The sequence below is a fragment of the Rattus norvegicus genome, chromosome 5 (genome assembly GCF_036323735.1).
Source record: "Rattus norvegicus strain BN/NHsdMcwi chromosome 5, GRCr8, whole genome shotgun sequence".
NCBI lineage: Eukaryota > Metazoa > Chordata > Mammalia > Rodentia > Muridae > Rattus > Rattus norvegicus.
This window is the reverse complement of record NC_086023.1, coordinates 45798746-45815574: the sequence shown is the minus strand read 5'-3', so window position 1 is coordinate 45815574 and position 16829 is coordinate 45798746. Positions and strand designations below refer to the sequence as shown.

The 16829-nt window shown below is 36.1% G+C and overlaps 1 long non-coding RNA gene across 2 annotated transcripts in view; it reads left to right on the top strand.

The window, feature by feature from the left end:
* The window catches only part of LOC134487061 (uncharacterized), a 29085-nt gene extending 12667 nt beyond the window's left edge, over positions 1-16418 (top strand). The window contains exons 2-3 of one of the 2 annotated variants that reach the window (XR_010066779.1): positions 15569-15701; positions 16301-16418. This is a non-coding gene — a long non-coding RNA (uncharacterized LOC134487061). Of the gene's footprint in view, positions 1-3018; positions 3109-15568; positions 15730-16300 lie in introns of those variants that run through there. The other variant, XR_010066778.1, reaches the window with a different exon arrangement.
* The last annotated feature ends 411 nt before the right edge of the window (positions 16419-16829 follow it).

Sequence of the window (16829 nt, the reverse complement as noted above, 5' to 3'; positions counted from 1 at the left end):
CAGCCTTGTGTATGTCACAGATCCCTGTCCTGCCCACATTTTTTCATACACTCATGTCTAGGTCATGACTAATGCCCTATGCTCCAATCCAGTTTGGTGAGGGGCCCAGGTTTCCACCAGCCGGCCCTGTCAATATACTTCTATTTTAGTACATCTTTCCTAGAATTACTGTGAGAAATGAAGAAGGAAATTGAGAGTGTGGGTGGCATACACTTTTACTCCCAGGACTCTGGAAACAGAGATAAGTGGGTCTTTGAGTTTGAGGCCAGTGTGGTCTATAGATGAAGTTTTAGGATAGCTAGTACTACAGGAAGAAACCCTGTATCAAAAGGAGAGAGAGAGAGAGAGAGAGAGAGAGAGAGAGAGAGAGAGAGAGAGAGAGAGAGAGAGAGGAAGAGAGGGAGGGAGGGAGAGAGTTGAACTTTACGATTAATTCATTATTTATTAATCTGTCTTTGGTTTTTTGTGGTAGTCAAGCAGGAACAAGACCTGTGTTCGGGCTATGCCTGTACTCAACAACGAAACTGAATATGTTTCCAGCCTTAATTTTCTACTTAGAAAGTGCATATTCTGAATATTCAGGAAGATTTCAACATCTTCTTGTCTATATAAATTGTTCCCAGGATAACTAGGTTTCTACTCATGATAGAAAAACACTTCAGTCCATAAGTCACATTTTCCTATTCAGTATATTTGAAGTTATAGTATGCAAAGAACAAACCCTCATCCTTGTAACTGTTCACTGTATATAAACAATTTACTTAAAATTTTACTAATTCTTGTGTTTCTTTTACATGAGACTTATGAAGCCTACACAAAGGAGAGATGCATAAATGAAACAAATAAGATTCATAACAAATATTTGACAGCAGTAATTTCAAGTGGACTGTTTCAAATGATATTTTCTTGAGGAAGCTAACAGGTTGTACTTGGAAGGGTTTGAAGGGTCCTGGTTATAATCACTACAGGACACACAGAGATATCAAATTCTCAGCACAAAGTTGATTATTACTCTGAAAAGACAGACAGAAACAAGGGACTGCCTCTGAATTGGGAATAAGCAAACAATAAGCAGTAGATGTTTGCTTGTTTGATGTTTTGTTTTTATTTTTGTTTTTTCATTGGGATTAGATTTATAGGGAGAAAAAAAACTGTGTGCTTGGGTCAGTTGTGAGTTGGTCCTAACTAGAGACGTTAGACATTGTAGCCAAATAATGAATCTTAGTTGCTGAACATTAGACAGGAATTACTTAGTGATCAAAACAGGAAATAGGTCTTGGGGACTTTAGGAATGTATTCTAATGCTTTAGAAAGGGAAATTGATGGGTAAAGGACAAAACCTGCTGGTGCAGTTTTTGACTGAGTTTTTAAATTTCCCATTACTCCTTTTCTTAATTCACCTTACTGGTGGATGTCACAAATAATTTACCAATTAAATATATCAACAGCCCTGGATAGCTCTACATAATACAATCAGTTCTTTCTACCCTCAAATAGTTCTCTAGATTTTCTGTACTCTTACTGAGTGAGAAACAGGTCTTTTCTATAATAAAGTATAGCAAATTAAATAACAAACTCTAGCTTTGTAGCATCACCTGTAATAGTATGGTTAGTAGATATACTGTTTTCTTCTCCTGCCTGATTCCACTGAGCAACCACCAATGCTGAAACACATCCAAATAAGCAAGGGTCTCATTTGATGTAGCATTCCTCATAGCAATTCCTACAGAAAGGATTATCTCAAATCTAGTTATCTGCATCAGAAATGCATTTACTCGCTATTTATTTCAACCATGCTTAAACATTTGTTTTCACTGTAATTGCAAATCTGAGCCCCTAGGAGTGTTTAATGTATGACCATGAAGTAAGTTGAAAGGAAAACAGGCAATACATTAATTTCACATCTCTAGGCATGCTTGAGTGCTATGTTTATGTGGTTAAAAATCATTCAATATTTTCTACTCTGCTACTTATCTGTCAGCATCTCAATGTATTTTGTTTCCCCAAGGACTGTAAATAATAATTGGACCTGTGAAGCAAACATTCATAAATGAATAACCTGATCCTGTTATAGGTTAAAAGGCAGATCTCAAAAACACGTCCTAATGAAAAATATGAAATATGATATTAATGGCTTAAAATTGTACACTTCTCTTGAGATCTCCACTGTTAATTATCTCTAGTCATAGATAAAACTGAGGCAGTAGTCATTACTAAAATAGATTTTCTAGCAGAATTAGACATCATCTCCACAAATCAATAATCATTTGAAGCTAACAGGGTGATTAAATGACCTCCTTCTTATTTTAGCTCATGTTGACTTGCTTTTTAATCTTGATTTAGAGGCAAAGAGCTAGAAACAAAGATAAACCGAGGACTTAGAACATTAGTGCTCCAACTTGGGGACTATTCATTACTGAGGTTAAGGGCTCACTCCCTTCAATCAGGGATTTTCTACTTAATCAATGCATTCTGGAAGAAAAACTGAACTTCTAGGTGCATACTGTATAAAAATACTACAGCCTAAGGCCACTTTTTCTTTTCAATGATCTGCACCATTAGCTTTGCTATGGCAGGTATTATATATTTTATTTAATGATGTACCATGTCCATGATGTTTGGGGTTATCTTTCTAGTGACTGATAATACTGTCATTAATTCTTTTCATCCATGAAGTTTATCCCTCCTCACCCGTTAATGTTCAAAAAGAATTGCCTCAAGTCAGTATCAAATAAATTCTACTGTCAAAAATCTTTTCTTACTATGTAGAGTAATACAACCAATATTTAAGTAGAGCTATTAATATTTGGAATTACTATAATTTCAATTTCTGTATAAAATTGACAAAAATACTAATAAAGAATATTTAAAAGTGTAAAAAGAAAAGATAGCCATATAAGGGAAATCAGGTCATATATACTAAAGGAAAATATATACTGCTCGAGAAATAAAACAGTTTCCATTTATTCAAATGTACTATGTGCTGAATAGTGTTTTTATAATTATTTTGATTTTAAGATACTTCCTTCACCAGTGGGTAGAAGCAGATGCAGAGATCTACAGGCAAAATCAGGCAGAGTCATGCTGAAGAGTGGAAGAAAGAATTAAGTAAGTTGGATGAATCAAAGACATCACAAGAACCACGATGTAAACTAACCTGGGCACATTACAGTTCACAGAGATTGGGCTACCATCGAGGGAACATTCAGGGACTAGACACATTCACCCTATATATTTGTCGAAATGTAGCTTGGTCTTCATGTGGAACCTGTAACAATCAAACAGGAGCTGTCTTGGTCTTGATCCCTTATCATTAGGTCGCCTTTTTTCCTTGCCTGGACGGTCTGGTTGGGCTCAATGGGAGATTATATGCCTAGTCCTACAAGGACTAGATGACCCAGGGTGATATGTACCCAAGAGTGTCTCTCCCTTCTTTGAGGAGAAAGGGAGGGGCAACATGGGGAGGGGTGTGTAAGGCAGGGACAGGGGCAGAGAGAAGGGAAACAGGCTGTAATTAGGATGCAAAGTGAATAAAAATAAATTATTGGAAAATAAATACATAAAAATAAAAATTACAATTACCTCTTTTCTCCCTTTCCTTCCCTCTCTGCCATGCAATCCCTCTTTGCTTTTCCTCCAATTAATGCTTTCTATTTCTTTAGTTGTTGATACTGTGTGTGTGTGTGTGTGAGTGTGTGTGTGAGTGTGTGTGTGTGTGTGTGTGTGAGAGAGAGAGAGAGAGAGAGAGAGAATGTGTACACATGAGGGCACGCACATGCACACATGTGCATTCCAAAATATTTATATTGTTTAATCAACATAATTTTAGTTATATACAAGTTATTTCAGGGCTGATCACATGGTGTCAGGTCACTATTGGAAGCCTCTTCTTTTTTCTGGGGAAGACTCTTTCTCCTGCTCTCAGCATTTTATGACTGCCTGCAGCTCTTTGTCTGGGGTTGAGGTCCCATAATTCTTCCTTCCATGTTAGCATGTCTATTGGTGTTGTTCTTGTACAGGTCTTGTTTAGGCAGTCATGTTCATAAGACTTCGATATAGCTTCTCTGACATAGTAGGAGACAATTCACAGGAAAATTTCTGGTTTGTTCTGTTTTGTTTGTTTTGTAGCTATAAACTTCCCATCTCCTCTTCCTCTTTAATCCCTGAGCCTCAGGGGCAGGGGTTGTATTGTGGATGAATCAGTTAGGGTTGAGCATCACATGGTCCCTTCTCAGGAGTTCAGTCTTTTATTCTTTTACGGAATGTAATGGCCTCTCGAAATGAAAAAGGATGGTGAGTGGCGAGATCTATACATACCTGTTAGTATAAAAACAAATATTTAAAATAGAGTAAGGAACTATGCATTAAAGTGCTCATTGGTTGTTCTTCTCCAACAGCCCTGGGTAGTTCGCTAGATATTCAGTAGCAGGTATGATTTCCCAAAAGCTTAGCTGTCAGATTTAATAAAACTAGATGAATATTAGCCTTCAATCTTCTTTACATTTTGACAGCACAAGCAATGTGAGAGCTATGCAAAGGTGCCTTCTGGTCCTACCGCCCATATGTTCCCAAAAGGATGGAATGTATTCTCAATCTTTGACCTGAAATAAGCTATATCTCCTTTAAGTTACTTTTGTCAGATATTTTGTTGTACAAAGAAGCCAATAATGCATAAAATGACTATAGTAAGTAAGAATATATTTGTGAAATTTAACCATATGTTCCTTTGGACTTTAGAGCTGCTGTGTGGGACAAACATTTGGAAGGCTTTCAAACTGTGGGCTAGAAAAAAACTAAAATTCTATCATTGACGCTTAATAGGCCATTTTTTAAAAATTGTTTGATCTTTATTTTACATTCGAGATTTTTCCCCTTCCCGGTCCACCCTCTGACTGCTCCACATCCCATACATCCCCACCCAAGTCTGCACAAGGATATCTTCACCACTCAAAGCCACACCACAAAACACCTCCCCACTCCCTAGAGCCTCCATTCTCTTGATCTTCAGGTGCATCTTCTCTGACTGAACCCAGATCTGGCAGCCCTCTCTTGATTGTGTGTTAGGGGCATCATATCAGCTCATGTATGCTGCCTGGTTGGTGGTCCAGTGTCTGAGAGATCTCGAGGTTCCAGGTTAATTGAAACTGCTGGTCCTCCTACAGGGTCACCCTCCTCCTCAGCTTCTTTCAGCTTTTCTCTAATTCAACTACAGGGGTAACCAGCTTCTGTTCATTGGTTGGGTGTAAAAATCTGCATCTAACTCTTTCAGCTGCTTGTTGGGTCTTTCAGAGGGCAGTCATGATAGACTCCTTTTTGTGAGCACTCCATAGATTCAGTAATAGTGTCAGGCCTTGGAGCCTCCCCTTGTGCTGGATCCCACTTTGGACCTGTTACTGGACCTCTTTTTCCTCGGGTTCTTCTCCAGTTTCGTTCCTACAGTTCCTTCATATGGAAACAATTATGAGTCAGAGTTTTGACTGTGGGATAGCAAACCCACCTCACTTGAGGCCCTATCTTTCTTTTGGAAGTTCCCTCTCCCTATTGTAGGGCATTTAAACTAAGTTATCATCTTTTGAGTCCTGAAAGTCTCTTACCTCCCTGGTTTTTCATATATTCTGGAGGGTTCCCTGCCTCATACCTCCCAACATTGCTTGTTTCCATTCCTCCTGTTGGCCCTCAGGGCTTCAGTCATTCCCCCCCACCTAATACCTGATCATGTTCTGCTCTTCTTGTTCCTGTCCTCTTTCCCACCTAGGATCCTCCCTCCCCACCCCAACACTACCTGTGATTGGTTTCTTTTCCTTGACAAGGGGATTGAGGCATCCGCACTTGGGCCCTTTGGCTTGTTAACCTTTTTGAATTCTATGAATTGTATTTTGGGTATTCTGTATTTGTCTTGACTAATATTAATTTATGAGTGAGTAGATACCATGCATGTACTTTGGGCCCAACTACCTCACTCAGGAAAGTATTTTCTAGTTCTGTCCATTTGTCTGCAAAACTCAGGATGTTCTCATTCTTAATACCTAAGTAATATTCAATAATGTAAATGAACCACATTTTCTCTATCCATTCTTCTGTTATGGGTTGTTTCCAGCTTCTGGCTATAACAAATAACTCCACTATAAACATAGTGGAACAGGTGCCCCTGTGACATGGTGGGGCATCTTCGGTTATATGCCCAAGAGTAGTATATTTGGATCTTCAGGTAGATCTGTTTCCAGTTTTCTGAGGAACCTCCAGATTGATTTTCAGAGTGGTTTTACCAGTTTGCAATCCCACCAGCAATGGAGGAGTGTTCCTCTTTCCCCACATCCTCACAAATCTGCTGTCACCTGAGGTTTTGAATTTAGCAATTCTCGTTGATGTAATCTCAGGGTTGTTTTGATTTGCATTTCCCTGATCATTAAGGACTCTGAACATTTTTAAGGGCTTCTCTGACATTTCAGATTTCTCTGTTTTGAATTTTTTGTTTAGTTCTATACCCTATTTTTTTCCCCTTGGGATCGTTTCATTCTTTGGTCCTTAACTTCTTGAGTACTTTATAATTTTGGATAATAGCTCTCTATCAGATGTTGAGTTGAGTTAGTGAAATTTCTTTCACAGTCTGTAGGTTGAAGTTTTTTCCCTATTGACAGTGCCCTTTACCCTAGAGAATTTTCTGGTTTCATAAAGTCCCATTTATCAATTCTTGATCTTAGAGCATGAGCCATTGGACTTCTGTTTAGGAAATTTACTGATTTGAGTTATTTTATATCCAACTACTTTGTAAAGTTTTCCTTCTGTTCAATGAAAATGATGAAACAACATACCCAAACTTATGAGACATAATGAAAGCAGTACTAAGAGGAAAATTTATAGTGCTAAGTGCCCTGGTAAAGAAATTGAAGAGATCCTACACTAGCAAAACACCCAAGACGAGTTGAAGGCAGAAAATAGTTAAACTCAGTACGGAAATCAACTGATGGATCATTTTAAAGTGAGTTTCAAAGAACAGAATGCAAAAGGAAATATGAACAATGAAGTCCTAATGCCTGGGCTTGCAGAAGAGCAAAAGGGTTGCAATAGGGTTTCAAAAGTAACTGGGCTAGGTCATTCATATTATAGCCTGACAAAAAACAAGCACAGAAACAAACAAATAAAACCTTTGACTTTCTTCTGCCAATGTCCTGAAAACTTGAGTGAGGCTGAAAATAATAAAAGACTAATTGTTTTAGTGGAATAAATTTGAGGATAAGAAAATATTCAGACAATATCATTGTTAGTGTCCATTATTTTGATTCAGGTTTAGCAGTAAGTTTAAATTAAGTGTGAAAAATGTGCAGTTTGGTGGGAAAAGGGGAGAGGATAACAGTATTTTAATGTTGAATGGGGACAATTAACTGTGATTGTTATAAAGGTTCCCTCACCAAAAAAGAAAGAAAGAAAGAAAGAAAGGAAGGAAAAAAGAAAGAAAGAAAGGAAGGAGAGAGAGAAAGAAACCAAGTACTCTACAACGAGCAATATGAAGGGTGACATGAAGCTAACACTCTAGCCATAGAAGGCTTTTCCTTTTTTTTTTCTTTTCTTTTCTATTTTCGGAGCTGGGGACCGAATCCAGGGCCTTGCACTTGCTAGGCAAGTGTTCTACCATTGAGCTAAATCCCCAACCCAGCTCTACCTTTTGAAAAAGAAAATTCATTAAGGAAAAGAGAATTAAGCGGAAAATGCCTATAAAAATGTTCAATCATAACCAACACATAAGGAGAAAGAAAGAAAATGAGGTAATGTTTACAGCTGATACTAGAACATGACAGACTCATCTGTCTGGTACTCTTTGTGGACATAAATGATAAAAGATTGTCATAATAATCAATAAAAGCATCAAAGTTGCAAAGATCATCTGAGACAAAGCATTGTACTCAGGGTCAATGTCCTTATAAGGGGCTGTGAAAGATAATTAACTGTATGAAGTATCCTCACAGTCCAATCTACAATCTTGTCCCTCAGAAAAGAAGACTCATGGTCCAATCTACAATCTTGTCCCTCAGAAAAGAAGATACAAATTTATGATGAATTTATATCAGTTTTGATGATATATGCAGTGTTATAGTGATTTGACTTAAATTTTTGTATGAAATATTTTATTTTGCTAAAATACTGATTTTGAGTAATGGAAGGTTATTTAGTTACTTGTTCTTAAGGACAAATGGGTTTGTGATAATCATCTTTGTGCACTACTAACTTTTGAAAGAAAAACTTTATGTTGAACTAATGCAGCACTGATTTAAAGAATTTCCTGGTCTCCGTGGATTAAAACTGTAGCAAGTTAGATAAATTTTGGTGTTTTAGAAATTTAGTACTATGTTCCCACAATGCAATAAGCTAGGCATCTACGACTTAAAGACATTCCATTATTCCTGAATAGAAAGGTAGAAAAGAGATCCCTCAAGAGAATAGGCAATAAGAATCATAATAATTACTAGTTGAAATTATTAGACTACCATTTAGCTAAACCATAAGAATATTTTCTACACAATGAAAAAATGAATATTTTTATTATAAATTATTTGCAATCATATCTTTCATAATTTATATGAATATTATAGGACTTATATTCATTTAAAATTATTTCAAGATTTGTGATTAATTAGTATTTTATATTTTAAGTTCAAAACTATTTTTTCTTCATACAGATTTTAATAACTGTTAGCAATTTAGCTCAATGAAAGAATGCTTTTTTAGAATATGCAAAACTGTTGGTTCAATATTCCGTTTTCCAAATTATAGCCCTTGAATTTGATATCCATCTGAGATATATAAGATTCATAAGAGTAATATATATATATTTTTTTTATTTAACTTTTATATCATATTTTAAATAGTGGCTATACTAAGCAACATAACAAGAAACTAATGTCTATTGTTGAACAATGGAATCTCCTGAATGTTGAAAGTATCTTCTTTTATGTACATATAAAATAAAATTTTGAGGTTGAAATTATAGCTTAGTGAGTGAAAACATTTCAGTATAATTTTGAGGTCCACATATTAGTTCCCTAATATACATGTAAATGCCAAATGGATTGTTTAACCACCTGTAATCTCATTACATGGTGAGCAACAAGACCCATGCAGAAAATATAGTTAGATAAGGAAAAACATTGACTCCCAGATTTAAGTAATAATCACTTTCATCTATAAGGTGACGACAGAGGAAGACATATTTTTTTCAACGTTCTCTCCACATGCACAAATAAACCTGTCCTCAAAACTTGGTTTAAAGTATTACTATGGTATGAATATTAAAAGCCCCCCACAAGCTTGTCTTTATCTTTGTTATGTTAGGTCTCATGATCCCAGAAATAAGACTCAGACTCTTCCTATATCTACAAATACCTTGGTCATACATCTATGCTCTTCCCTGACTAGATCATAACTTATAATAACCCATTTATAGGTGCCCAGGTACCATGTGTCCTTCTTGCCATGTCTTTCCAGGCAAATCTTCCACTTTGCTCTATCCAAGAGTCTTTTCTGCCTCCTGGATGTTCTACCTTCTATATCCTGCCTAAGCTCTAGGCCATCAGCTTTATTATTGACATGTGATACATAAATTCAGACACAGGTATTTCATACATTATTTTTTTATATTTTGCCCCCTGCTAGTGACATGCCTCAGGGAGGTTGTGGAAAGTTTATGAATATATACCTGAGTGGAAGAAAAAAAAACACTAGGATATTCCTTTGAAAGGTTATAGTAGGCAATTGCTACTCTTGGTATCTGATTTTCAATGAAATTGGGAAATTAAGAAGAAGCAAATCTACATGCTCAGTAAAAGTAGCATAGCATCACAGCACTCCGAAATCATATTCTCAACCACTTCAGGCTCCAATGTATAAAGAAAGACTTTTCCTGTGAAGAGAGCTTGCATTGCCTTAATGTTACAAGACTCCAGAGAGAATATTTTTTCCTGATTCAGCTACCTAGAGATTAAGATGCCACAGCTTCTCTGTAAAATGTAGCTCAAGAGAGCAAAAATCTACCATGATCTAGAAACATTGTTTAGTGTCATTGTCTGTGCAATGCTAACTTTGCAGGCATACAGAGTGTATGAGATATAGGGTCGAAGAAGCCTCCCTGAAGTCTCAAAGACAGATGTGAGATAAAGCCCAACATATCTGGATCAGGAAACTTTCACTTGTCCCCAGGAAGTATATTGGGTAATTTTTTTTTATTATTGTAAACATAAAAGCATTTGAGTTCAGCACTATGGATTCTGGGTGTCTGCTTGGGAAAGCCATATTTTTAGCCCTGTTTAAATGTGTTTTTAGTAGTGATATGGACATGAATCTTTGATTGCCAGGAACAGAATATGGTGGACTGTAAAGACTTCTTACAGGCTCATATGCTTGATTACTTTGTCCTAACCCTGTGATAATATACGGGGAGACTGTAAAACCTTTGCAGGTGAGGTTTAAAGTGAGAAAGTAAGTCACATGTGGTCTGTAAATGTTATATCTGACATCTGGTATCTACACTTTGAATAAAGGTCCTGAATGCAATGAGAATCTCATTTGATGTATTTAAACCAAAAAGCCATATTGTCTGCACTCTGAATCACATACTAAAATAAATACATTCTCTCTTTTAAGTTGCCAGATACTTTACTCATGACAATAAACAGTAAATCTGGGGAGATTAGCTAGGAAGACTTTTGACATTTTTTTTGTCTGCAGAAGGCTTGGCTTAAATTCTTAGCATTAATATGATGACTCTACCATACACAACACCATTTGCAGGACACCTCATGCCTATTTATGACTTTCAAGGACATCAGTCACACACAGGGCACATATACATTCATTTAAGCAACACACACACATAAATACATAAATACATACACAGATATGTACATATACATGCACACAATAAAATAAATCTTAACGATTAAGTAAAAATCCAAAGTATTTGCATTGTCTCTAAATAAATCTTCCTATAAAAGCACAAACTATTGTGTTTTTAAATCATACAAAGATTTTGGTTTCAAATGACACTATTATTGCAGAATTGAGGACATGTTATTTCTCTTTGGTATTTTAGAGTTATTTTAATGTTTATTTTTATAATCTAATTTTATCTGAATTTATGTACTTTTATACATTTTAAATAACAATGGGGTGGGAATGATGCTGCTGGCCAAACTGTGCTGGTCTCTCAATCTCATCACCATCCCTCCATTCACCTATTGAGAATCAAAGTATTAGTTTTTTACTTGATATTGAATTTATAGGTAGATAACTGAAGTTTACATAGGACTAACTATTATTGAACTATGAAATTTATAAGAAGTAAAAAACTTAAAGAGTAGTATGTTATATAATATCACCACCTGTAATAAAATGCATCCAGAGTGCACAAAATCTTCAAGAAGAAAACCCTAGTTTCTTATGAAAGTAAAACAAAGTTTACAGAAATTATAAAGAGAAGATTAGGATACTTATCAATCACATAATATATAGATTTTTATTGTAATTGAAGACAAAATTTATAGAAACAAAATGAAAGAGTACTGAGAAGTGACAACGTTTATGAACCTTTTAATTTGATAGGAATTACATGTTGCTGATACTTTACTAGAAGTCAAAATGATATTTTTCAGTGGTAGAAAAAATGCTTTCATTTTTTGATATATTAAAGCTTTATATATGATTATATGTATTTGTGAATATTAAACTTAAATCTTGTGTATATAGATATTCCTAATACCATTCCAACTTAATTTACCCAAAATGATTTCATAAAGTATAAAAATATAATACATTGATTTTTGTGACTCTGGAGTTATTTTTAAACAGAAAATGAGGTCACTGTTCTCAAGAGTCTTATTATATTGGTACATCTTTGCTGGATTGTAAACAGCTATTGAAACTTTGATGTAGAGACAGTTAGAATGCCATTAGTGTAAAAGTGGAAAGGAACTAAATTCATTTTAGGAAGTGAATAGAATTTTACAGAAACAGACTGTTGATATATGTATAACAATTTGTTGGATGATAAATGGAGATGAATACACTTAACAAAATAAAATAAATAATCCTGGAAGACTTTTGAAAATTCTTGGCATTTGAGCTATACAAAGAATATAACAAGTTTATAAATTTACTGTCTCTTCAGTATTGTATTTTACAAAAACAAAAATGTATTTTATTGTAATGTATCGTAACATTATGTTCCTATAAATAAAGTAGATCCCCTCTTTATTATTTAAAGCAAATAATATTGATTACAACCTTACTTTAAAGTACATGTGATAAATCAGGTATATCAAATAGAAAATATTGCTTCTAAAACATATTATGAACAGCTAAGCAATTCAAACCTAAATGTCAACTTTGGGATGTAACTTACATAACTTGTTTTTGGATCAACACTGATAGAATATGATATGGCTCACTTCTATTATAAGGGTTCACCATGCTACTGAAAAGTATATGAAAACATCAACATAGTATTTCATACAACAATGGAATGAGACAAAATAATAATCCTTTTTGTTCATTTTTTAATTGGAAATTTTTATTTACATTTCAAATTCTATTCCCTTTTCCAGTTTCCTGAACATAACCCCGCTATCCCATCCCCATCCCCTTCTTCTATAAGGTGTTTCCTCCCCATCCAGTCCCCCTTCCCACCCACCCTTGACATTCCCCTACACTGGGGGGTCCAAACTTGGCAGGACCAAGGGCTTCCCCTTCCATTGGTGCCCAACAAGGCCATTCTCTGCTACAAATGAAACTGGAGCCATGGGTCAGTTCATATTTACTCTTTGGGTAGGTGTTTAGTCCCTGGAAGCTCTGGCGGGTTGTCATTACTGTTCTTATGGGGATGCAAGCCCCTTCAGTCCTTTCTCTAATTCCTCCAACAGAGGTCGCGTTCTCAGTACAGTGGGTTGCTGCTAGCATTTGCCTCTGTATTTGACATCCTTTGCCTGTGTGTCTCAGGAGACAGCTATATCCGGTTCCTGTCAGCATATCCTTCTTAGCTTCGTCAATCTTATCTAGTCTTGGTGATATGTAAATATATGGGGATATGTGCAGCAGGCTCTAAATGGCCGTTCCTTCAGTCTCTGCTCCATACTCTGCCTTCATATTCCCTATGAATATTTTTGTTCTCCCATTTTAAGAAGGAATGAAGTATCTGTACTTTGATCATTATTCTTCTTGAGCTTCAGGTGGTCTGTGTGTTTTTTGTTGAGTGATTAGAGCTTTTAGACTAATATCCACTTATCAGTGAGTGCACACCATGAATGATTTTCTGTGATTGGGTTACCTGACTCAGGATGATATTTTCTAGTTCATTCCATGTGCCTATGAATTTCTTGAAGTCATTGTATTTGATACCTGAGTAGTACTCCATTGTGTAGATGTACCACATTTTCTGTATTCATCTATCTGTGGAGGGGCATCTGAGTTCTTTCCAGCTTCTGGCTATTATAAATAAGACTGCTATGAACCTAGTGGAACATGTGTCTTTGTTTTATGTTGGAGCATCTTTTGAGTATATGCCCAGGAGAGGTATAGCTGGGTCCTCAGGTAATACAATGTCCAATTTTCTGAGGAATCTCCAGACTGTTTTCCAGAGAGGCTGTACCAGTTTGTGATCCCACCAAAAATGGAGGAGTGTTCCTCTTTCTCCACATCCTCACCAGCATCTGCTGTCACCTGAGTTTTAGATCTTAGCCATTCTGACTGGTTTGAGGTGGAATCTCAGGATTATTTTGATTTGAATTTCCCTGATGACTAAGGATATCAAGCATTTATTTATGTACTTCTCAGCCATTCGATATTATATTCCTCAGCTGAGAATTCTTTGGTTAGCTCTGAACCCCATTTTTTGTCTTTATTAACTTGGGTATTTCTTATTTACATTTCAATTGATATTCCCTTGACCCATTCCCAGGCCAACATCCCCCTAACTCCTCTTCCTCCCCTTCTCTATGCTGTGTTCCCCTTCCCATCCCCCCATTACTGACCTCCCCCGACAATCCTGTTAACTGGGGGTTCAGTCTTGGCAGGACCAAGGGCTTCCCCATCCACTGGTGCTCTTACTAGGCTATTCATTGCTACCTATGAGGTTGGAGCCCAGGGTCAGTCCATGTATAGTCTTTGGGTAGTGGCTTAGTCCCTGGAAGCTCTGGTGGGTTGGCATTGTTCATGTGGGGTCTCAAGCCCCTTCAAGCTCTTTCAGTCCTTTCTCTGATTCCTTCAACAGGGGTCCCGTTCTCAGTTCAGTGGTTTAATGATGGCATTCACCTATGTATTTGCTGTATTCTGGCTGTATCTTTCAGGAGAGATCTACATCCAGTTCCTGTCAGCCTGCACTTTGCTTCATCCATCTTATCTAATTTGGTGGCTGTATATGTATGGCCACATGTGGGGCTGGCTCTGAATGGGTGTTCCTTCTGCCTCTTCTAAACTTTGCTTCCCTATTCCCTCCCAAGGGTATTCTTGTTCCCCTTTTAAAGAATGAACCCCCCCATTTTTAATATAGTTATTTGGCCCTCTGAATTCTAACTTCTTGAGTTCTTTGTATATTTTGGATGTTAGCCCTCTATCAGATGTAGGACTGGTGAAGATCTTTTCCCAAACTGTTGGTTGGCGTTTTGTCCTAATGACAGTGTCCTTTGCCTTACAGAAGCATTGCAATTTTATAAGGTCCCACTTTTTGATTCTTTATTTGAGAGCATAAGTCATTGGTGTTTTGTTCAGGAAATTTTCTCCAAGGCCCATGTGATTGAGATTCTTCCCGACTTTTTTTTCCTATTAGTTTAAATGTATCTGGATTGATGTGGAGGTCCTTGATCCACTTGGATTTAATCTCTCTATAGGGTGATAAAAATTGAGTGATTTGCATTCTTCTACATGCTAATCTCCAATTGAACCAGCATTATTTGTTGAAAATGCTGTATTTTTCAACTGAATGATTTTAGCTCCTTTGTTAAAGATCTAGTAACCAGAGGTGGGTGGGTTCCCATCTGGGTCTTCAATTCTATTCCACCGATCTACATGCCTTTTTTTGTGCCAATACCATACAGTTTTTATCACTATTGCTCTCTAATACTGCTTGAGGACAGGAATCATGATTCCCCCAGAAGTTCTTTTATTGTTTAATATTGTTTTCGATATGCTTGTTTTTTGTTATTCCAAATGAATAATCTTAAATAACTAAAAGAGATTCCCGGTTAAGTTAGTGAGGTTGAAGTTTTCCTTGTATGATAATCTCAGAGAATTTAATAAGATCACTAAGATCAAAGTAAATTTTAAGGAGAAAGAAAAGTTCGTAGGCATAAAATCCAAAGTTTTGGATAAAGGAGATTTAAGAGTGGCATGCTAGATGTTCTACCCAAAACTGGAAAAAAAATCTACAGATTACCTACAATGCCGATCAAACTCCAATATTAAAGCAAAAGAGTGTATTTAATTACTACTTGCTGGAAGAATAGTAACAGTGCTACACAAAGAAACACATGAACAGTTTGATAAGTAATTTGTTTCTTTTTTCTTTCCTTTATTGTATTCTTTTCAGAGAGAATATGCCAGAAGATAGTCACCATGTTCTGCTAAATCACATCTGTCTTTCATGCATGAAGCAGGCAGAGCCTTTGACTCATTGCATGAGTAAGAATTGAACATAAATCTGTGACACAATTGGAAAATTGGTAAGAAGAATTAAAAGATTAAGAAAAATTTCATCCTTGTAGAGCTAATTTTCTTTGATAGAAATAACTCTCAAAATTCCCCACCTATTTACTATATCCTGAGACTGTTGAGGAAACATATCAGTCATTTCAGTATTTAGTTACATTTCCACCTCAGCTACTGTGGGAAAATAGAAACCATGAGAAAAGCAGAAGGAATATGGAGGTGTGTCCTTGCCCATAACTGGTATTGTAGCTCTGAGAGCATGTGAAGAAATTGAGGGAAAAGGGACCCCAATGCCTTTCATGTCATTGCATACAAATTACATATACCAGAAAGATCCTATCATTGACTTGGAAGAGAAAAACAGAGTGAGAGGAATATGCATTGCACAGTTAGAGCCACAGGAACAGAGTGTTAGTTTGTTAGTTCATGTAAATTTTCTCTATCATTCTGCAGAAACAGTACAGAATGCTAATGCTCATCAGACTCTTTTTGCAACTCTCAACTGCTTATGAACCTAAATCCTTCCTTTGTCATAACCCTGGGAAGTTATTCTTTTTTTTTTCTTTTACTTTTGCAGGATATATTTTCTTGATTTTCTCTTTTCTTTTTCCAGGCCAAAATATTTTCTGTGTTCAGGAGTAAAACTGTAGAAGATAGTTTGAAGACAATTTATCAGAAACCATATTTATTCCACTTTCTGTAATTTGCAAATAAATGTATATTTAAAATTATTTTCACTCATATTTCTAAAGATTACAACCTCTCTCCCTCTTTTTCATCTAGTTATTTAATATTTTAAAGGCTAGCAAGATGGCTCACTATGCAAAGGTGCTAGATTCCAAATCTGACCCTTCTAAACTTGTATGAAGGATATAAATAACTCCCAAAAGTTATCCACATGATAGGCACACAGACAGAGACACAGACACACTAACACATATGCATACATACAACACACTCAAATGAAGCTGTAAATAAATAAGTAAAAATCGGCATTATTTTCTTCCACAACCATACTTTATAAACTGCTATAAATCTTTGAATGGCATTCTTCCTCAAGTAACTAAAAATAGCGCCTGGAAATCTACTTCAGTAATGACAATGTACTAGCTAAGAAAGGCTTTGCATTTGTTCCTAGTTTC